Here is a 24,109-nt window from a genome sequence, read left to right on the forward strand (position 1 = left end):
TTATTTTTAAATATTTTCCAAGAGCAGAACATGATAGGTTAAACGTTTGATGTTCTTGCAGCCTTCCTTTTATTTCCATCAAGTTCTGGAGTAAGTAAAATTTTATGTTGGCATTAAAAATACCTTCACTATATGAGATATACAGGTTTACAATTGGCCTGATATTTTTCCATTGGATTCAAGAGGATACTAGGAATTTACAAGAATAGGCTTCTCCAATGTTCCATGGCTTTGCTTACATCTGGAAATAGCCAGAGAAGAATAATTGTATGGGAAGTGCTGTTGGGTTTGCCAAAGACGTTTACATAGAGCAACTCATTTTTTTTTAATTAAAATTTATTGGGGTGATGATGGTTAGTAAAATTACATAGGTTGCAATTGTACAATTCTGTAATACATCATCTATATACCACATAACAAATAACCCAATTAAAAAATAGGCAGAGGACCTGAAAAGATATTTCTCCAGAGGGAACATACAGATGGCCAACAGACATATGAAAAGATGCTCAACGTCACTAATCATCAGAAAAATAGAGCAACTCATTTTGAGCCTCACACAACCCTGTGATGGGTGAAATTACTTTTCTTTTCTGACCCTACCGCAATGATGGAGTTAGAAATGTCATTTAACAGAAGGGAAACAAGGTCTAGAGAAGTTAAGCCACTAGACCGAGGTTTCAGAATTAATAAATGGAGGAACTGGAACTAGAATTCAGACTTTCTGACTCCTAGATCAGTCCTTTTTCACCCCACTTACTATTTGGATGCAATTTTCCAGTGGTGTCTGGTGGCCATTGGCAACATGGTGTCCTGTGTAAGTAAAGAGATTTCTTAACCAAGGACTTTTATGGTGGTGTGGAGAGTACCTCCCAGCTCTCCCTCACCCAGCCTCAAACAGCACCTGCTCTGAGTACACAGAACTGTCTAGTCTTGATCTCCCCCGCCAATCCCAACTGATCAGTGTAACTCCCAGGACTGTTCTAGACAGAGCATTTGCTTCTCTGTGCACTATAGGTCCCCTGTATCTCCTTCCCACACGACACCCACTGCTTACCGACCTACCTGTGCAGGCGTGTGAGGTTGTCCCCCTGAATTTTTGTCTCATAGGTGCAGGGTATTTTCTAATGAAGGTTGGGACCCAGGAAGGTAAGAAGCTCAGTTCCAGACACAGTGGGGCATCTTCGCTTCGGGGTAACCAAGCAATAGAATGAGATAGAAAAGGGGAGCTGCAAAGTGAGAGGGGTTATTAAGATACAATCAAAATACACCTGACAGGTTTGCTTATAGTTGAACCACCACAGTGAGCTTTTTGAGTTCCCACCACGGCAACGTGCAGACGAGCTGACCCTTCAGCATCAAACAGCATCAGAAAGAGGAGGTCCACCACCCTCTCTACCCCCAAACCCAGGCCTTGTACAAAGGTGGGCTGCAGCACAGGCCCAGAGGTTACAATTCTCTCCTAATCCCGAATGCAGTGAGTGTGTGACCTGGTGAATAGCTTCCTACGTTGTGGAAATGCTCTCTCCTTTGCTTGCTCTCCAGTCTGGCTTGCCTCATGACAAACTGTCTCTTTATAGAATCCCTCCTCCAGTGCAACCCTGTACCACATGGAGTCTCTTATTGCTTTTGATCTCTTTTTGATGAGCTAACCCCTTAGCATGTGCAGATTTGTTGTTTGTATATCCTCTTTTTAAATTGATAAAAAGGCAAAGGTAAAGCTATGTATTCTTTGATTTTCACCTCCTGCAGATTGAAGACGAATTCTAAGTGTGCTTTTAAAAGTGACTTGCTGCCTCCTAAACTTCATTTTCATGAGGCTAAGAAAGCAAATGAACACGGAGTGAGGACTCCAGAAACTATAAATGTGGCCATGTATTAGATACGTGCAACTCTCTGCTTGTGTTGATTGCGTGCATCAAATGAACAGACGTATCTTTTCCTAGGTACTTCTTTTATTCACTTTCCAATCTGAAATTACAACTAGAAAAAAGATTGTTATTATTTTATTGTTAACTTTGTTTATTTGTAGCTGTTTTGCTCTAGAAAAGATTTAAGGCAGCATAATATATGAATTTCAGATCTATGCTCGGGAACAGTTCAGTTTGATTTTTTAAAAATCAAATCCATTTGTTAATCATTGATATGTTAATGATCGATTAATCCATTGGGTTTGATTCATTCACATCATCATTTACATTTCATCAAGTGTTTTCAGGAAACACTTGGGGTCCTACTCAATATGCTCCATTTCTCAGCATGGGGATCTTTTATTTTCCATAAGCAAACAAAATCTGAACCTTGGAAGTCTGACTGACAGGAAGCTGAAATCTAAGTGTGGGGATGTTAAGTAACCTCACCAACGTTTCACACACTGGAGGAGCCCACTTTTTCTATGTCTATGTTTCTTCTATAAGGTACATTTCTCTATAAGACACATAGATCTACACAATTTCTAAAACACCTACCCCCAGTGGGCTAAGAAAATGCCCAGAAAGCCTCAGGCCCCAGGCACAGGGCCCATTTTGCACCTGGTGAAGAAAGCTGTGCCCACGGGTGTCCTGTTAAGCCTCGCAATCAGGCTGGGCACTCCTTGCCAGTACAAGCAGAGTCACTTCCATGTGAAAGACCCTGGCTAGGCCAGACCCCTGTATCTGAGGAGAGGTTAGTAGGACACAGACAACGTCAGAAATTTTGAAGGCATCATGGGAAAATTGTTCTCTGCTGTCATTTTCATTTTCAATTTGCTTTCAGTACTTCCAGTGACATTGAGGAAGAAGTCTGGCTTGGTGTTTAGCAGACATTTAACACCCTTCTCCCTCCTGCTAAGCTCAGTTGTCAACAAAGAGCTGGCATCAGGGTAAGAACCCTGAGCGAGCAAGCTGCAATTTAGTGGTGATGTTTCGGTTTTGTGGTGCTTGAATTTATGTTTCCCTTCTCTTCCTATCAAGTGATGTCCATTTGAGGGAGTGCTACACAGTCATCTTATAAAATAAGTATATTCAAGCACTTTTAAAAATCAATTTAAAGAAAAAATGAAATAATGATGTAGATGACACTTAAATGATGGCAGTTGGGGTGACGGGGGGAACAGGCAAAAAGCCTTCAGTGAAACACAAGAAACCGGTGTCCTGAGGTAAAAAAGTTGGCATCGACCCCAGAAGGGCTGAGTCTGAGAACAAAGCTCCTACTGAGAAGCCGCAGGAGGTAATGAATGTCTGGTTACTGGTTTCCCCACCTATATGCTGAATATAATAAAAAGAGTAACTCGACTTTTTCACAGATTTGTGGCTAAGGATCAAATGAGCTATTGTAAGGGAAATTGTGAAGTATTATACCCATGGAGGGGATGACAATAAATGAGTGATGAGGGAGGGGTAGGGGAGGATAGAAGGAAGTTAAGTTGAAGGAAACTAGTTAATTAGCTAGAAAGAAAATTCTGTTGTCACTGTGGGTACATGGGCCTGGTTCTTGGAAAAGCAGGAAGGGACCCTAATTGTGATTTGTTTTGTATAAGAGTAGGGATCAGAGGAGCAAAAATATCAAAATCAAACAAACAAAAATACCTGCTTCCATGGGAGGACCCACCAGGAGGAAAGAGGAAGCTCTGCAGACCCCGAGTCTGGGTGTGACTCTGCAGAGAAAAGTCATCACAGATGGGCTCTGTGCCTGTCCCTCTCCCCGCTCCTGTCCGTTCACACGGGGCTGCATCCTGAGAGATTCCCACACATGCCGCTAGGCAGTGTGGGGCTCTTACACATTCAGCTGCCAAGTGGGCTGTTCGAAGCATCCGAGATGGAAGGGGACAAGAAATGGCAGAGTAAACCCCACGAGGCTACGATGCTGTCAGCTTTCCTTGGTGCTTAACACCCACTGCCCAGAACAGTGCCTGATAGAGGGGAGTGCCCAGGCAGCATCTGAGTTAGTGAAAGGAAATAGAAAGGGAAAGAGGAAGGGAGACAGAGGGAAGGAGAGGAAAGAAGGAGAAAAAGCTCGGTTTTCTGGGCCACAGAGGCCAAGGCCAAGCATTGTATCCCATACCCCCTACCCCTCTCCCAAGAAGTGACAGCAATGGCAATACAAGTGTTCCTGAGCCTGGGCCTTGGTGTCCAAAGGAAGTGCATTTCAATTTCACCTTGACCACTTACTAGTGTGTGACATGGGCACGTTGCTAACTGCTCCAACTGTCAGTACTCTCTCTCTGCAATATAGGAGTGAACATACCAATTTCCCAGAGTTATTGCTAATATTCAATGAGACAAAATACGTGCATGGTAGATGGGCCAGAAGTGCATCTTAAATTATTACTGTTGTTATTACACACGCTCTACAAAAATGCAGAGCAATTATTTTGATTCCATTAAACGTGGGACATGATATGGATTTTCCTTCCATAAACAGATTCTTATACTGTGCTTCCTAATTAGACTGTATCTGTCGTGTCTGTAATTCCTGTGTACTTAGATTGAAATTAAATGTCAATTTACTTTGAATTACAGAGTAATTCTATGTATATGTGCCACACAATCTGCATTTTGTTAGATGACAACCAAAAATATCCTGACAGTCCCTCTGTAATTACACAGTGATCTGATTAAGATTAGTGTGACAAAGTACCTGCCAAAGCCTAAAGAAGGAAAACCGTGAGCTGGTGGAGGGGTTAGCAGAGGTGAGGTGCAGGAGGGGAGAGAGAGTGTGAGCTCACCATGATCTTGCCACTCTCCAGGAACCCATGATATTATGAACCAATGGCAATCACTTTTGCAGTCAGCGGGGGTGATCCTTTAAAAGAAAAAAAAAAAGGTTTAATTACAGTACATGCTAACTGGGGCTGCTTCCTTGTTACTCTCTAACCTAGCTCTTTTAATTAGGCTAGTGTCTGAGCTCGTGCATCCCCATGCCTCAAAGACAGTGATAAATGTACAGAGAACACTTCAATCCTCATCCAGGAATTTTATTCTTTCTGTAGTGCACAAAATGGCTTCCATCCTCTGATTTACAAAAGAAAAAATAGAAATGCTTTATATTCTATTCTTGTATAACCAACAAGCACGTTAATATATCATTCTTGAGCACAAGTGGCTACGGCAAAAGATGAGGAAAGAGGGCACGAGACTTAAGCGTCGGAAGGAACTGAACTCCAGTGTGACCACCTGACCGCTTACTAGTGTGAGACAAGGGGTACGTTACTGACTTTGACTGTCCGCGTTCTCTCTGTGCCATGGGAGTGATCACACCAGCATCACAGAGTTGTTGCTAGTATTGAATGAGATACGTGAGGCAAGAGCCGGGGCAGGGAAGATTCGGGGCAGGAGCCCACAGGCCCGGGGTCCAGGCTGCTAAGATGCTGACAGCAAATGCAGCAATGCCAAAATAGAAATGCTGCCACCCATTTGTCCCCCCAAAGCCACTCTATGGCCAAGGAAGATCATTTCCCCTCAGCCTCCCTTTCCTTGACTTTACCCCTTGGTGCCCGCCTCGCCCAGTGAACCAAACTCTACTCTGGCACTCCTTGGGGATGGGGACTCGTTATTTCCCGTTAAATCAGCTAACCAGGCCCAAGACACTCTCCTGCCTGAGTCTGCAGGGCACCCCGTGGCGTCTTCAGAGGAGGAGTGAGCAGTCTTCCAAGCTTACAGGCCAGCAGTACACCAGAGAGCAGGCCATTCAAAGGACCCAAAGTCATGCCACAGCAGGCCCTGAAAAGAGCATGAAATCCAGAGTCCTGAATTCCAGAACAGGCTCTTTCTTACCAGCTAGTACCCCAAGTAAGTCATTTAACCTCCATGAGTCTCAATTCTCCCAACTATAAATGGAAATTAATATAAATTGTCCTGACTATTGCACAGGGTTGTTGGAAGAACAAAGTAGCTAATATGGATGAAAATGTTTGAAAAGAGTAAAGACCTGTCCAGGTTTGTTTCTGTTAGTATCTTCATAGGAGGCCAGAGTTCTCTCTTTTACAGATGAGTGAAAAACCAACCCAGCCTAAGGAGATCAAGGAAAGAAGGGAATTCCGTTTTGGGGACTCACAGCGAAAATGTGTAGGGTAGCTGCAGCTTTGGGCCAGGCCACATTCAAGGGTTACACCAAGCATGTTCTTAGGTTCTGTCTCTGCATCTCTGGGCTCTGCTGTGTGCTGTGTGCCCTTCACTCTCAGGCCCCATGCAGCGATACATGACTGCTTCAGCTCATATCCTCCCCAGTTCAAATTCAGTAGGAAAGAGCATGTCCCAGAAGCTCTCACTCCAATCCCAGGACTCGTTCCGCTTTGACCAATTGGGTCACGTGTGCACCCACAAACCAATCACTGTGGCTGAGGAGACCTGGGGTGCTCACTCATGCTGATTCCAGCTTCTGGTCCTGGATTCAGGGGCACCAGCATCCTCACCATCTGAACAGCGTAGACTGAGGAAGGAGGGAGTAGCTCCCCACGGGACTGAGAAGAGTGGAGAATGGAAGTCAGACAGGATAACCACACACGTCCACTCAGAAGTCAAGGAGTTCGTGGTTAGACCCAGGCTTCGAATAGGAAGTAAGCAGATGAGCAAAGATGGAGAGTGCCTCCAAATAAGGATGAGAGAGACACAACTACAGAGACTCCTAACTGAAAATAGCAGGTCACATGAGGAAATGGTGAAAAGCACATGAGTCCCTACATCATACAGCTTTGGAACTCCAGAACTGGACAGTCCTCTTACACAAAAGGCAGGAAGAACCACTATTGACTGACAGAAATTTTACCCAAGTGAACAAATGACTCAAGATGTGCGGCTAATGGTTAGTTGAACTTTGCTTTCACACTTGGAGGCAATCCCATCTCTGTGTTTCTCCCACTGTGAGAGCTGGGGTTGCAGACATCATCCAAGTTTTCCTAGGCCCTCCTCTGTTTGCCACCTGACCCTGAATAACGCGTCCCACTCTCCACCATCATGCTCCCTCGCTTCTCTTTAAATTGAAAGCTAATGCACACCCTCAACCGACCAGCTGCTGTGGAGGCGGCATTGGGCCAGCTGCATGCTCGCCTGCTGGCCGAGGACATTAGCAATGGGAAACGGATTCTGATACATCTGCCTGAACATTTTTTAAGGTCACTGTGCTAGCGGCATGTGTCTCTTGTGTTCTGAATATTTCAGCTTTGCATAATGGGCAACGTGGAAAAGTCAGCATTTCCCACTGTCTGCCAAATTCCATGGGTGATTTAAAAAGTGCAACATTTTCTATGAAAAGGAAATGGTTATAGCTGAGTATCTTTTAAAAACTAAGCCTACTATTGCCCAAAATGTAAAGTCATCCGTCTTCTGAGACCGCCTTTTCTGTCTGTGCGGTCATTTTGGAATTGTAGGGAACCCAAATGGATCTCTAGGGCTTCAGCTCAGCACGTGATGAGTGTGTCTCTTCCGTTAACACTGATTTTAACTCAGCATGGTTCTCTTCATCCAGAAGGTCAACTCAGTCGTTCGCAAACCAATAAAGCTACATGTTTGTCCTTATCTTTATCTTTGTTTGACTAATTATTATCTGGATATCAAAATTTAAAATTCATAGGGTATATAAAGGAATCCACTGCAAAGCAAGTGCCACCAGGCCTCCTGCCCCCAGTCTGTCACTGGTAAATACCTTGTGTGTCTTTTCACACACATGATGTCCCATGACTGTACAAAGAGCATATATATATATATATATATATATATATATATATATATATATATATATATATATATATATCTTCCCATAAAGGGCACGTAGTATATATTTTTCTATAACTTGCTTTAGCTTTTTATTTTTTTTTTAATTGAATACTATGCCTTGGAAAGCATTCCACACCCCACACATGGGATTCTTTTCTACAGCTGCTACCAATGAACTGCATTTTGCTATTATAAACTATGCTGTTAGAGTCATTTCTGGTAGTAGAATTGCTTCATAAATTCATATGTGCATTTTATTGTATTTTTAAAGTATATTAATTCTGAAGATTGAGTACATCCACATGATACAACAATAAAAAATATAAAGTATATTTAGGAAAAAGTAAGCTTCTGGAATATGAATGCTTGAAAGCCATTCAGTTCCCATTCCTGAAGCGACTTCTGCTCCCAGCTCCTCTTATATATGCCGAGAAACACAATGTTCTACATCTCCATTTTTCTCACCGAGCCATATATCTCGGCTAGATGACTATATATCAGCATGTAAAAAGGCTCTCATTCGTTTTTACAACTGAGCAGTACAATATAGAAGGATATGCCATAATTTAATTTAGCCAGTCCCCTTCTGATGGATTTGTAGGTTATTTTCAGTTTTTCGCTTGTTCAAACAATGCTGCAGTAAATAACCTTCCACACAGATCAGTTGGCAAAAAGACAAATATTTCCAAAGGAACATACGTTTCTAGAAATGTACTGGGTCAAAGAACAGCTGCATTTTAAAACATGATAACTATGCTAAAACTATTGCCCTCTACAGAGGTTGTACCAACTTATATTCCCAACAGAACTTTATAGGACGGACTGTTTCCCCATACTTTCTCACCTTACCAGAAAAGACATAATGTGTAAAGAAACTTTTTGATCTTTGCCAAACTGAAGATTAAGTGGTATTTTATTATGGTATTAATGTGAGTACCTCTTCTTATGAATAAGCACCTTTTAATATGTTTAAAAGTCACTTATACTTCATTTTCTTTGATCTGAGTATTCATATACTTTATTCTTTCTATTGGTTTAGTGTTCTCTTTCTTACTGATCTGTAGGAGATTTTTATATACTAATAAAACTAGCTCTTTGTGTGAATTACAAATTACAATTGGCTATTTGTCTATTTTTTGTCATGCAGAAATTTTTGTATCGTCTAATTATCAGTCTCTGATATTAACGGGCTTATGTCATACTTAGAAATGCCTTCCACACTTGGAGATTATTGTTTTATTTTTTCATATCTTTCTTGAGTACTCACTGAAATTTTTATAGATTTTATATTTTAAATTTTTATAGATATTGATAAATTGTCCTGCAAAGAGATTATATCAGCCTACACTCCAGGGACACTGTATGTTTATTCTTTGAAATGTCTCTCACTTATCTCTTATGAATTCCCCATCTCTCCATAAATTTTAACATCCTTGAGAGCAAAGGCTGTGTCTTCTATGCATCTAAAGTCGTGGTACCAAGCACAAGTACTATACACATAAGCACAGCCAGTGGGATTTTCTTTTATGTTGGGAATTATTTCGGACCAAGAAGGGATGGACATGTCACGTCTCTGCTTGCACCACATCCACAGCAAGTTGGGCATCTGAGACCACATTTTTTGAAACACAGGTTAGGAATCATGGTCTAATTATTTTTAGATTTGTTAATTTATTTATACATAAAGATCTTCAAAGCATAATAGTAAAATAACCTTTTAATTGCATATCACAAATCTCCTTTTATTGAAGTGATATGTGTGTGTGAGATTGGGGCTACTCCAGAAAGTCCAGAACGCTCTAAATAGGAAATTCAGGGAACTGTACTGATTCCTGAAAGCTGGAATCCTAGGAAAAGTAGGGAAAGGAAAGAGAGAGACCACTCCCTGCTGAAAGCATGCTTAACACCTAAATAGGATGTCTACTTTTGCATAATAGGAGACTTATAATGTATGGAATATTATTAAATATAATTAAATATAAACCTACTGGCACAGAGAGACTGTCAGAAAACAATTCTTTCTCCTGTGATCTGTTCCCCATGAACTTATATGTAAGTTCAACTTATTCTACTCAAATTAAAAAAAAAAATTACAATATAATTAAATACGGTACTTCAGCATAATGCAAAAGCCTTCTGACGGATTCAACCCCCTTTCTCTTCACACCGGCAGGCAGATAGACAAGAATTGTACAAACTGGTAGAGAAAAAGGCTGAGGGAAAATCATTATTTAATATTTTCTGAAATTACTAGGTTTCCCCCAAAGAACAGGTCTCAGTTTAGTCTTCCCTTCCAAGGCTCTAGTGAAAACCTCCAAGGTAGGAGGTTTCCTAATTAAGGGACTCTGGACCTTATGAGAAGTAGTGGACATTTGTTGACTTTTGGATGCTCAGCATGTTTCCTTTTCTTCTGATAATAGCCCCTCAGCATCCTTGAGGGAGTCACCTGTGTCTCCAGTTTCTGGATCTGGGGATGGGCCTCACCCCACCCTAAAGGGACTGGTATGTGATTTAGGCCAAATAAATCACTGATTTCCGTTCCTTAGCTGTAGGGGTTAGGTCAGAAATGGGTATGTGATCCAAGTCACATTCAATGAGACCTAGCTCTGAGAGTTTACTGGAGGTATTGGGAAAGAGAAGCGTTCTCTCTGCTGGGATGTCACAGCTGGGAGAACCTCACTATGCCAAGAATAGGTCAACAGATTCATTCCTGTACTGTGGTCAGAACCAAAAAAACACACCTCATCCACCCTTTTAAATTTTTAGTTTGAATAGGGCTTCTATCAGTTACAACCAATGGAGTCCTAACACAGTGGGAGAACTGGAAACTCTGTAAATCAGTGAATCAGTGAAACACCTCATAAATATGTCCCCACATCAATCAATCAAGATGACATACTAAGCCCAAGAATATCGGTGTTTTATCGGTGTTTTATAGAATCTAATTTAACAATAAGGGGTAAACTGCTCTTAATTTTCATTTATAATCCCCCACTAGAAATTTTTCTGGCTTTTCCTCCCTGTAAATTTCAATAAGGTGCTTGTACATTCATTTTACTTTAATGTGGATAAATATACATAATAAAGCATCCTCTGTGACTCAAACTGAAGTCCACATAGTCAAGAAAGCAGTTCATAGACATACACAAATATCCACATATAACAGCATTTAATCTCAAATAGCCTCATCTTCACACAGGCTATTATAAAGGGTTTTATGTACACCTGTAGCATAAATGATTTAACTAGACAATTTTTTTTTTAAATTTAGTGACAATAAGAAGTATTTGGCATAAATTACTGGGAAATGTTCCAGACTCAAGTTCTCCGAAACCCTGTAAATGTAGGATGGGACTCCTTACGTGTTACAACCAGCTCTGTTATAAAGCAAGAAAATGTTCTAGATAAATGGTTCTCAAATACGTTTGCACATAAGAACCATCTGGAGAGATAATATGCACATATACAGTTTTCTGCCAGGATAGCCAAGCTGAAAGAAGTGGAGTCAGGTCCTATCCTATGCTGTCTGACTTACAATCTGCCTTCTCTCCCCAAAATGTAAAAACAGTGCTGAATGTTAGCATGGAGATTTGGAGATATATGGAGATCTCTCTCTCTCTCTCTCTCTCTCTCTCTCTCTCACACACACACACACACACACACACGCACACTCACGTATATTCCTTATTTTTGCCATTATCTCATGAAATTTTCATAATAACCCTAAAGAGTACGAGTAGGTACTACTGTCCCAAATGCGGATGCATGGGACTTCTAGTACATGTCATCAATAGCCATGCAATGGGGGTGGAAAGAGAGAGTAGATTTTTCCAGTGTGTAAGTAGTTACAATTGCTATGTCTCTTATTACAGATTTGAAATATAAAGTTTAAAGAGTTTGAACACTTTGCTCAAGGTCATACAATAGGGCAAATCCAGGACTCCAAACCCAAGATTCTTAACCACTCCAAACACAGATTTGATAGCTGGTGTCATGATCAATGATGCATGAATTCAGTAATCGAACTTTACTAAGAACATTTTTAGAGAATTGGATAGAATGACACTGATTACAAAGGAAAAATGAGCACTGGAAACAGCATTCCTAAAAATAAAAATGGTATCATAGAGAGCTGGAAACAGTCTTTAACCCCTCAGAAGCCGATTTTAAAAGATTTTGAAAGAAAAAGAAAGAAAGAAAAGAAGAAGAAAGGAAGGAAGGAAGGGAAAGGGAACTATTGCCCATTTATTTTAAAAGCTTCCATACAAGAAACTTACATGTCCTCCATTAAGTCCTAAAAGATGTCCCCAATGCAGATGTATGGGCCTTCTAGTACATCAATAGCCATGTAATGGGGGTGGAAAGAGAGGGTAGATTTTTCCGGTGTGTAAATTACATAAGCCCTTTGTTTTTTCTCGCTTGCTCCCACTAACTTCATCTAAACAACATCAAAACAACATCAAAAAGATTTCCTTTTTGGCAGCAGGTAGAATACAAACAGCTTTAAAACCCATCTAGAAATAGTAGCAACCACTATATTACGAAGAAGAGATTATAGTGAGAAAACAAAATTGCAAGTGCTTATAAAGGGCAGTTTAAGGAATTTTCCCCTATATTGGCAACAAAAATGTCTACACAATCTCGGGTCCCTTCCCAGTTCTGATTCACTTTATCTTCCCTAGGACATGCTTACTGGGAAGTTATATTTTTTTATGTGTTAATAAAATCAGAAAAACTTCATGATGTCATACAGGTTATTTATATCACAATTCTATGCCAGTGTCAGTGCATTTTGTATAAGCAGATCTCCAGTTTTTCATCTCTGGCCATCAGAATCTCTAATGGCATTGGGAAACTGCCTGAGTATCCTTAATGGCATGCCTCTGATACATCCCTGGTTGCCAATGTCCATACGCTTTTGCAAAATGCTCTGCTGACGGGTTCTGAAAAGCTAATGGAAAAATCATTCTTTGATAATAAAACATCAATGCTTGACTTTCTGGCTTAGCAAAGTTTGGTTTTGTTTGTTTGTTTTCTGATTTTGTTTTTTGTTTTCCCATTAGGGATGGCAAATGGGACCTACCATGATGTCTTTCAAAGAGGTATACATACTTGTGATTGTCCTTTTACAATTTTTTGATAATGGTAACATAAATTAGGTACCTTTATACTTAGCCTGTTGATGTTTTTGGCAGGTCTTTCATGATTTTCTATTCACATTCCTCCTAATTTATGGCAAAGAAAGCCTTTTGGGTCTCTGAATAATAGGAGAGTATTGTGATATCGCTGCCTCCTTCCCTTCAACTCATTTATTGATCCCCTGCTATATGAGAGCTATTGTACACAGAGTAAGTACATGAAGAAGACTCATGTCAGCCTTCAATCCTCAGGCTAGTGAGGAGTGAGGAAAGGCATACAAACAATTAAAAAGCAGTAGTATTCTAAATAATCAAATACTATAATAGAAGTATTAAAAGAGTACAATGTGACAAACTGCTTAGGAGGCTGAGGGCATTCTTCCCAAAAGAGGTGATATTTGAGCTGAATGTTGAAATAAAGGTAAGTGTCAATTGAGACGATAAGAGGAAAAGACATTCCAAGACATTTTGCTGTGTGTGAAAACAAGACATTATGAAAGAACATGATCTTCTTGGGGTTCAGAAAGTACTTTAGCGAAGCTAAACACCAAATGCATAGGGCATATCAGGAATAGACACTATAAATATAGCCAGAGGCAGATTCTGATGGGCCTTATATGGCCTGCTGAGAAATTTGCCTTGTAGGAAGCTCTTTATTAAAGGGTTTGAAGCAAGTCAGTGATAAGCTCAAAGAGATGACATGTTGTCAGTGTTTCCTCATCTCACTGAGGCAGAAGCAACAGCAACAAAACGTTGGTTACTCTATGGCATGAGAAATATCACTGAAGTGATATTTACTGACAGTAACATTTGCTCAATGTTGGGATGAGTTCCTGAGAGGTTGGAAACTCACTCAACAGGTCTTTAAGAATAGATTATAAAATTATAATTTGTCTTAGATGCTTCAGATGTGATTACCTGTTAGGGCAAGGGGACCAACTCCAAGTCACTTTCAGTTTATACAATTCCATTGTTCATGGAATATTGGAGTGAATAGAGGTCTCCATTGGTTAGAAATTTGGACTTGATCCTATGGTTGTAAACTGATTACAAGATTATAGACACAGAATGTTCACAGGAGAAATATGCATAGAATGAACACCGTATGCATGGGATGCAATCGATCTTTAATAGAGCAACCCGGCTTATGAGAGGAGAATTTTCCTCCCACTTTCTCATAGGCTCTTGATCTATCCTTGCTATACTCTATTTTTCTTAAGGCTATCTGAATACTAGAGCAGGCACCAAGAGGAATGAGAAGACACGATGATGAGCTATAACAGAAATAAAAGAATTCATCCTAGATTAACTCAATATGTGAGGGTGCCTTACATCCTTGCTCAGGAAATTAGTTAAAACTAGCAATTGTTGAAAGTGCCCTCTGAGACTATTGATAATGCCCAGAAGTTTCATAGTTTTAGAGTTTAGAAAGTAAGTCCATGTGCATTACCTTAGCAGCTCTTCCCAAGAACACTGAGGTGAACAAGGCTTTTACAAATGAGGACGCTGAGGCTGAGAAAATTGTAATAACCTGCCCCGTCTATATAGTTAGTTACTCAGTGGCATAATCTGGGTTTAACCATCCTCAGAAATTACCCCCTCAGAAATACCTTATCTGAATCTTTCCAAAGTAAGGGAACAACAGTTTGGAGGGGTAGGAGAAAGGAAGAAAATGAAGCCACAATCTAAATAAAATAATGCTAAATAAAATGGTACCTAAAAACCAGAATTTCGTTTCATTTCAGGGTCATGAATAATTCCAAGCAGGTTATCAACTTGCAAATACCTACTCTTGGTAAACAGTCTTCGAACTAAGAAAAATCTCCTAAAACACTGATGAGAGAATAGATTAAGGAGAGGCTAATAATAATAAATTAAGCATAATAACGAGATCTCATGTAGCACCATGTGACTGATTATCAAAATAAAATAACACTGGACTAATGCTTTCATTAAACTATGTATAACAACTGAATTTTATTCAAACTAAAATACCACTGATTATAAGATGCACTTTTACCTTACGTCCTACTAAGAAAGAAAAGGCACTGCTCATTAAACAGCAACATGCCGTTGCTTTTAAGATATGTCATGAGTCTAGAAATGCTAAATGGAGGAAAAAACTCTGCATTTAAAAATATATGAAATATAGTGGTTAAATATATGATATTGGGGTTTAATATCATGTTTCCCCGAAAATAAGACCTAGCCGGACAATCAGCTGTAATGTGTCTTTTGGAGCAAAAATTAACATAAGACCCAGTATTATATATTATATTATATTATATTATATTATATTATATTATATTATATTATATTATATTATATTATATTATATTATAGAACCTGTCTTGTATTATACTATATAACACCAGATATTATATTATATTACATAAGACCTGGTCTTATTTTACTACAAGACCGGGTCTTATATTAATTTTTGCTTCAAAAGATGCATTAGAGCTGATTGTCCGGCTAGGTCTTATTTTCGGGCAAATGCAGTAATAACTGAAGGTGCTAAGAAGGCATATCAACCTCAAGTATCACGGTCACCTGTTCTAAATAGGATTTTTAGATGAATAGAGAACCTCCTGCACACTAATGAAGATGTCACAGTCCAGGGTCTCAGATTTATGAAACATCATCTTTAGAAGTAAACAGCAGAGGGTTTTGTTCTGACAAATCATATACAAGGGGATAATAGTAGGGGGAAAATAGTAGTAAAACAAATTTTACTAATATTTTAGGAACCATGGAGCATGGGTTCATCTAAAGGGATTTGGGGTAGTGATCTAACCTGGAGAAGCCAAAGCCTGGAAGGGGAGTCAACCAGTAGATTGATTTTAGGGCATGTAGAATCCAGGGCCTCGAAGAAGCAGCTGACCAAAGCATCCAGGTGGTCTTTGTACTAATCCAGCCTGTTTGCAGAGATGCTTCAATATAATAAATCCCAGAAGTAGTATTGTTCCATCACATGGTAGAAATAGTTCAAACTGTGAAAAATACTATCAAATTACCTTCCAAAATGTAATCGTTTATAAGTATAAAAGTACATGAAAATTCTTATTTTCCCATGACTCCACGAACTCTGGGAATTATCAGTTATTAAATGATAGTAACTTTAAATATAATAGATGAAACATAAAAAAAAATCATATCTCACTTTAATTCAAATTTTAACACTAGCAAGGTTTAGCACATTCTCATTTGTTTGTGGTCATCTGCATTTACTCTTCCAAATCACCTGTTCATAGGTTTTATACAGGTATTGTCTTCATTGATTTGTAAAAACTCTTTACATATCATTGGTATGATACTATATGTATGTAACTATATATATTTACTATATATGGAGATAAATGATAGATACATAGATAGATAGATAGATAGATAGATAGATAGATAGATAGATAGATAGATAGATAGATAATCTCACAAGTTATCCGTCATTTATTTTTAAATGTTATTTAGTGTTTTTTTACCATAGCAAGGTTATACATTTTTATGTAGTAATATACATTAATCTTTATCTTCATGACTTCAGAGTTTTGTGTCATACTTAAAGGCCTTAGTTACCTGAAGATAATCAAGTATTGCCTTTAGTATTGTAATTGTTCGATTTTTTACATTTAGATCTTTAATTCAATGAAAATTGTATTTGATACAAAGTAGATATTTAACTTCATATTTGCAAAAAGAAATCCAATTGTCCTAACATCATATATTATAAAATACATTCCTTCTCCATAGATTTCAGATGCAGTCTTTTTTTCATGTCTTAACAGACCCTCTTTACTGTTTCATTGATTTATTTGTCCATTATGTGCCAATGACACAATGTTTTAATTATATTATTATAGAAGTCTCTCATCCTACCTGAGCTGTGGGAATTGTTCAGCATAGAACACCCCATTCTTTGTCCTTTGGTTGATTTTTCAATGCACGCACGTTCAGCAAAGCCTTAAGGGAGCCTCACGTCGGTTTTGGAGCTTTCGTTTCTCTGCATGCCCTTCATTTCTGAAACTCTGCATTACAACTTCTGGTTGTTTCTGACTCCCCAAACTCCAATCTCCATCTCTTCAATTCAGCAAGGCTTTATGTGGGTTTCTTCTGCCTGTGCCTTTGTCTGATAATTGCCTCCAAGCATTAAGCCAAGAAGATCTTAGGCCTTAGCTCATCTGTTCCCTTCTCTAGGGGTGTGTGCTGTCCGTTGTCCAATATCTAAAAATAGTTGTTCTGTATATTTTGTCCAGTTTAACTGCACTAGCTTAAATCTGGTCATTGTTACTTCTCCAAGGATGAAAGCAGAATTCCTAGTGCCTTTTTGATGATAGATATTTGAAACTCTGTTTCATTTCTTCAGTACTTAATTCTTTGTTCTGTTTTTGTTATCTTCTCTTGAAGCAATTTGCATAATTTTAATTTCTTTACAAAATGGTCTAATTCATCTAGATCCTCAAATTTAAATAATTATTCTTTCCATTGATAGTACTGCCAGATTTAGCAAATAACAATGTAGGACACACAGTTAAACTTGAATTTTAGATAAACAATAAATAATAACTTCTGTATAAGGTATAAGTATATCCCATATTTGGAATGTACTTTTAGTATCTATATACTAGAAATACTAGTATATACTTGAAGAGTGATTGTTGTTTATCTGAAATTCAAATTTAACTCTGTATGATATTTTATGTGGCAAGCCTACCCTTTAAGCATCTTTGTTTGAAAAAAAAAAGTTTTGGTTTTATTGATTAAGTCCAGTGTTTTTGTAGATTTGGGGAATAAGTTTTATAAAAAATAGCAATTTCTGCCTTATATTTATTAATTTCTTGCTCTCTGGCTTTCACTTGTGGTTTATAGGTATTGTTATTCTTTTTCCAGTTTCCTAAGTTAAGTGTTTCATTCATTTGTATTAAAATAATAAAAAAGTGTGAAGTCTTGAATTTTGCTGAGTGCAGCTCTGTTCAGTCATGGAGCTTTCTCAATGAAGAGGGCTCATTTGCATTAATTGCTAAAGCATTTGTCATCTCAGTTTCGTATTTCCTCTTGATTCAAGAGTCATTTAGAAAAGTCTTTTTCTCAAATTCTAAGTGGTTTTTTATTATTTTGTTTGACCATTAAAATATAATATTTTGATTTTGTTGTCAGAATGTGTTCCACAAGTGTTCTAGTTTGGGAAAAAAAATGTTAAAACTTTTTGCAGACCAAGTATATAATCAAATTTTGTACATACTTCATAAGCATATTGGAAAATATATATATTTCCTCTTTAACAATTTTGAATAGTGAAATATAACAAAGTTGGTTAATTACATTATTTAAATCCTTCAAATTGTGTTTGTTTTTGTCCAGTTCACCTTGAACAAGATTATAACAAATACAAACTACACTGAACTTTCTTTTTTTGTTCAAGACCTGCAAATGCAACAAGCTTCGCTCTCCATGATTTATGAAGCATTTTTAAATACGGCTGACTTCTTATGAAAAAACATCTTTTTACAGGAATTTATTATAGAATGTGTCATTGAAAGCCAATTAGCCTCTTGTTCAGAAGATAGAGTAAAAGCCAAAACAGGAATGAGATTATGTAGACAAAGTGCCTTATACAATTCACCAAAGCCACACTTTCTCAATCTTCCACATGAAAAGCATGATAGTCATTGTTTTCATCAATGAATTGCTTGGAGGGCATATAGAGAAGGCTCAAAGCTATTTCTATACGATTTTAAGCCTCCAGAGTAAAAGCCTGGAAAGGCAAAATCAGAATTTACCCTCCCCTAACAAGTTGGGGGGAAAAAACAAACAAAAAACTAGAGAGAGGTTGGATTTGACCAATGCTAACTAGTCAACCACAAAATGAAAGGAAGAGTTAGAACCACATGTATATGTAATTATGAAAACTTCCAAATGGAGTTGTTTTCAGATACATCAATCACAGACTTTTGTGAAATAGACTGGTATTTCAAAACATGGAGTTGTTTTCAGTGTTCTGAGCTTTTCAATGGGTTGCACCTATCTTTTGGAATACTTCCTGAAATACCTGGGCCACAGACCGCTATTACAATTGTAAAAACACAAGGAGGAAGGGACTCTTTGCCATACATAGATGTGGTTGTGCTCTCTGAACTTTTCTAAGTTTCTTAGGGAAACCAAAGCTACCACGCATCACTAGCCTTCATCTATCTGACAGTGTGAGGTTTCAGGTCTCTTTCACTATGAGGATTATAATAACACAGTGGTAAGAGCAAAAGCTAAAAAATCATACCTCCTGGGTTCAAATTCTAGCTCTGACACTTCCTAGATAAATTACGTAATCTCTCTCCCTAAGGCTTGGTTCCTCAATTTTAAAATAGAGATGACGATGATGATGTCTCTCTTCAAGAATTATAGGAGATGGTTCTTACAAAGCATTCACTACAAAGCTGACACTCAATAATATTACATATTGTTAGTAGTATTTTATAAGGATATCTTGACTTTAGCAAAATCTATCAATAGAAATGGTTTTCACATGGTTTCTTTAAAGCACTTAAACAACATGGTTGTCTCTTCAAGAACCACACTATCCATGGCTTGTACCAATGAACAACCCAAGTCAATTTGGAAGAAGGTCAATGGTGCTATGTTCCAATTATTGCAATTGTCTACCATTCCAGAAAATTGATGAAAGGGCTTTGCCTTTGAAGCACTGACCAAGTCAACTCAATGACCTCAAGCACATTGTATAAATGATTCTCCCTAATAAGGCTGCTCACCAAAAATCTCACTCTAACTGACCCAACAAGGATGACATTTGATAACTCACCCTATACTGAAAAAGCTCTGCAGCTGACTGCAGTTTCCATGACAGCCTGTCTTTCTTTTCCATGTTGTATCCAGAAGCTAGAATAATGCTTGGCTCATATTAAATATACAATACATTTTTATGGCGATATAATTGACAAATAACATTGTATTAGTTTCAGAGGTACAACATAACGATACGATGTTTATATATACTGTGAAATGATCACTGCAATAAGTCTAGTTAGCATCAATTACCAATACATATTTTAAACATATTATTAAAAAAGATATTGATAGTGAAATTAAAGAAAATACTTTTTTAATTCTTCAAAGTTTATAAAGAAATACAATTTTAATATCATTCTGCCAAAGTCAGTGTAGCAGTCACAAAGGGAAACATCAAGCCTGATTTTCAGAAATTGTAATAAGCTTAAAATGGAAGCAAACATGCCTTGAGAGGCAGTGTAGCACAACGGAAAGCCCACAAGATTGGGAGTCAAAACATGGGTTTCAGACCCAGTGTAGCTGCTGGGCAGGTCACTTACTCTAAGCCTCAACTTCCTGGTTCGTAAAGCAGCAGTTGCTCTCTGCCTATATCACAAAAATGTTCAAATGAAAGAAACGATTGAAAGGCTTTGAAATCTAGGAAGTACTGCACAATACAAATGAGTGTTTAAAAATGTAAAGTAGAAGAACTATATTCATTATACCAAGCACATAAGGAAAAGGATGAGTCATAAACGAAAACCTGCAAGAAACATAACCATTCAGCAAAACTATTTTCTTAAAAGAAAAAAATCCAAAAGCTGAAGATCATTGTTTGATATTTGAAAAGAACATCTCATCATACAAGTATATGCTGAACTCACTGGAAAAGGCCATTTTATTTTGTATACGCTTTCCTCTTCATTTTTGTACAAAATCAAACTTATTAATTGTCTTTATTTATAGAACAAGAAATAGTTCCGCTGCTTACATTGTTCCTTTCCTATCTTATCAACAGAGCCTAGAAATGTACAAAATACACTGATGGAAGAATTTAAGAATCTGAGAAAAACACATCTCCTGCTATTCTATGCACAAACATAAAAGACTGCAGAAGAGAAAGAAAAAGAGGAGGACATACACATAATACACAAATTCCTTCTAGCAGGTCTCTGACAAAGCAACTAGGAACGAATATTAGCAAATTTCCACTGTTGTTTAAACTGCTGAGAGAGCCAGTGACACAAACGCTTTGTAAACTGCTTTTTTTCACTGGTTTTTTTTGATGGAATATTCTTTACAGTGATCCTGCTACTTAGAAAATCTGTGGTTTTATGGGAAATTATTGAGAAAATAAGCCATTGACCATGCGAATAAATGTTTAGGCGGGGGCACTTGATCATGAATGTCTAAATGTTTTGTACTTTTATATAAATATGGACAAACATGGGCATTAAGAAAACAAAGCATGATTCATGCTTTGGAAAATAAGGTTGGGGGGGGCGGGAATGTATTTTCCTGATTTCAAATAGTAAAAGTTTTATGTATCATTTCCTTTTGGCTAATGTCCGTTATAGCAAACTTTCTTAATTCTGTTTCTCTTAAGAATCCGTATTTTGTTTCTTTTCATTATCTTTCCTGGAATCATCGTCTTCTCCTCCTCTGCTGTAACATTTCCATCAGCATAAAAACATTCTGTTGTTTCTTCCCTTAAAACAAAAGTACATAGACATGAACCCTTCTAGCTATGACTTCATCTTTCTGCCTCTTTGTATCAATCCATTCCAACATGGATTGGATCCTCCCTGCTGCTCTGAAACCACTCTTGTCATGCCACCAAGAACCTGCGTCTCTCCAAACACCATGTTCAATTTTCAGCCTCATTTTACTCAACCCTTCATCAACATCTAACACAGCTGCTCGCTCCCTTCTCTTACAAATGTTGTCTTCACTTCACTTCCAATTTGATGGGCCACTATAGTATTTTAATTTCCTGTTCTGATGTTTCCCCTTCCTCCCAACATCTAAATATGGGAGTGTCCCAGGGGTCAATCCTTAGTCTCAGTCTTCTTTTTTGTTTACTCATCCATACATATTTTTATTAAATTCCATAACTTTAATCAAATTTTAAATGATTCCCACATTTACATCTTAGACCTGAGCTCTTGATATATATATATATATATATATATATATATATATATATATATATATATATATATATATATATATATATATATATATATATATATATATATATATATATATATATATATCTGCCTACTCAACATTTCCACTTTGATGTCTAACAGGTACCTTAAACCTAATATTTTCAAAAGAAAACTCTTCACCTTCCCACTCCAGAATTTATTTTCCCCGTTTTTCCCCATGTCAGGAAATCAGAGTCCTAGTCACCCACTTGCCCAGGCTGAAAACATAAAAGTCATTCTTGGCTCTTCCCTTTCCTTCAAACCCTCCATCCCGTCCCTCGGTAAGTACTTGGAGTCTATCTTCAGGTGTATCTAGAACTTGGCCCCGTTTCAGCGTCTGCAATACCACCCTGTCAAGCCACCATCATCATTGACCTGTCATTCTTTCCTAAGTGATGTCCCTGCTCTTTCACTTTCATCTCCTAAGGTCTGTTCTTAATCCAGCAACCAGAGTCATATTTTAAAAACGTAAGTCTCATCACATTACTTTCCTAATGATAATGCTCCAATGTCATCCTATCACACTCAGAATATAATCCAAACTATCCATTTTCATTTGGTGAATTCCCTCACAATAGCAAATCTGTTGTTCAAATGATACCCTCTCAAAGAGGCTTTTCCTAGCAAACCCATCTAAAATAGTCACTCCATCTCTATTTTTTTAAACAGCAAACTTATTTTTCTTTATAGCACTTATCAGAAGAGGAGCGACTAATTAGGTAAGTAGTACTTTGACAACGTGGCTTGTGGTGTAGCTGTAAATACACACACACACACACACATACGCACACACACACAGAGCCTTGCAGGTAGCGTAGACTAGACTAACTTTTATATAGAATCCATAACTATATTTAGATTAGCCTGTAAACCCATTTAGATCACCCTACATATTGTAAGGTTTGTGTTACCATATCCTGTAATTTGCTAAGAGTTTAACAGAAGGACTGAGAATTAGTTAAACTTTCTTCCATACCTATGCCATTTCCTGACATTGACGATTGCCAGAGCTATTCTTTTTTTCAGAAACAAGCCCAGGATGATTTGCTGCACCAGGGGGCTGACCCAGTTCAAACCACCTGGGACTGACTGAAGCAGCCTGGAGGACTCCATAATGACCTCTTCATGAACTACTCTCATAATATGCTCATTATAATGCTAAAATCTCCTCCCAGTAGGTGTAGATTTTCCACCATTTTTGAACATGCAGTGTAGGCAAAGGCATGTTTTCTAACTACACATGTGCAGATATGTCCCCACGTGTACATTCAATGACAAAGCTCACGTTGATGTTTATGCATAATTTCGCCGAATAAAGACAAATCTGAGCCTTTGTTCAGGGAGATAGCTCTTTGGGAACTGACCCACCCCCTCCAGCCCGTGCTGTGAACTTGCTTGCCAGTTCACAATAAAGTTCCTTCCTTCTCTTAAAATCATCTTGGAGTTGTCTTTTGGCTGGCAACTACTGAATAATTAGCCCTGCTTTGGTCCAGTAACATAGCCACTTCCTAATCATACACCTGTAAGATGGGTACAGAAGAGTAAGAATTAGCAAATGTCCCATGTGTCTATGTGTGCAGGGACGAAAGCATAGCAGAGAGTTCAGCAATGCATGCAAGAAAATTGACTGCAACAACCAAAAGATAAATAAGTGAAAATGTATCATTCTCAATATCCGTATGACCCATAAGTATATGAAAAGATGCAACCTCATTAGTAAATGGGAAATGTAAATAAAACTATAATAAGAAACATTATTCCCCTGAAATAACTCGAATTTAAAAAAAACACCTCACAATACCATGTGTTTGTCATTATGGAGAACAATGGGAAGCCTCACACACTACTGGTGAAGTGTAAATTGGTGTAATTAATATGGGAAACTACTTAGCAGTATCTATTAAAGCTAAAATTGGTAAAAAAAAAAAAAAAAAAAAAAGAAAGAAAAGAAAGAATGAAAAGAAAAGAAACCTCTAAAGTCCAAGAACTCTGTTGTAAGTTATATAACCAAGAGAAGTACAGCTATATGTATATCAAAAGATGGGTACCAGAAATGTTTGTACTAACAATATTTGTAATAGCAAAAAGTGGAAACAAACCAAATATCTATCAGTAGTAGGAGAGGTAAATAAACAGATATATTCATATCATGTAAGCTATTCACCAGTGTAACCGAATAAACTACAACTCTTCCCAAAACCTGGAAGCTGATTCAAAATAATGCGTAGTACAAGACTCAATTTTTATAAAAATTTAAAAACAGGCAAAATTAACTTATATAGTTGGCAATCAG

The 24,109-nt window shown here is 37.8% G+C and overlaps 1 long non-coding RNA gene across 2 annotated transcripts in view; it reads right to left on the reverse strand.

Moving 5' to 3' along the window:
* Positions 1 to 449: 449 nt before the first annotated feature.
* Positions 450 to 24,109, reverse strand: part of LOC141570395 (uncharacterized) — a 64,160-nt gene continuing 40,500 nt past the window's right edge. For both annotated transcript variants that reach the window (XR_012494396.1, XR_012494397.1), the window contains 3 exons: positions 4,706 to 4,782; positions 1,066 to 1,229; positions 450 to 813 (listed from right to left, as the gene is read on the reverse strand). This is a non-coding gene — a long non-coding RNA (uncharacterized LOC141570395). The remainder of the gene's footprint in view (positions 814 to 1,065; positions 1,230 to 4,705; positions 4,783 to 24,109) is intronic.

The sequence above is a fragment of the Rhinolophus sinicus genome, linkage group LG03, assembly GCF_036562045.2.
Source record: "Rhinolophus sinicus isolate RSC01 linkage group LG03, ASM3656204v1, whole genome shotgun sequence".
Classification (NCBI taxonomy): Eukaryota; Metazoa; Chordata; class Mammalia; order Chiroptera; family Rhinolophidae; genus Rhinolophus; species Rhinolophus sinicus.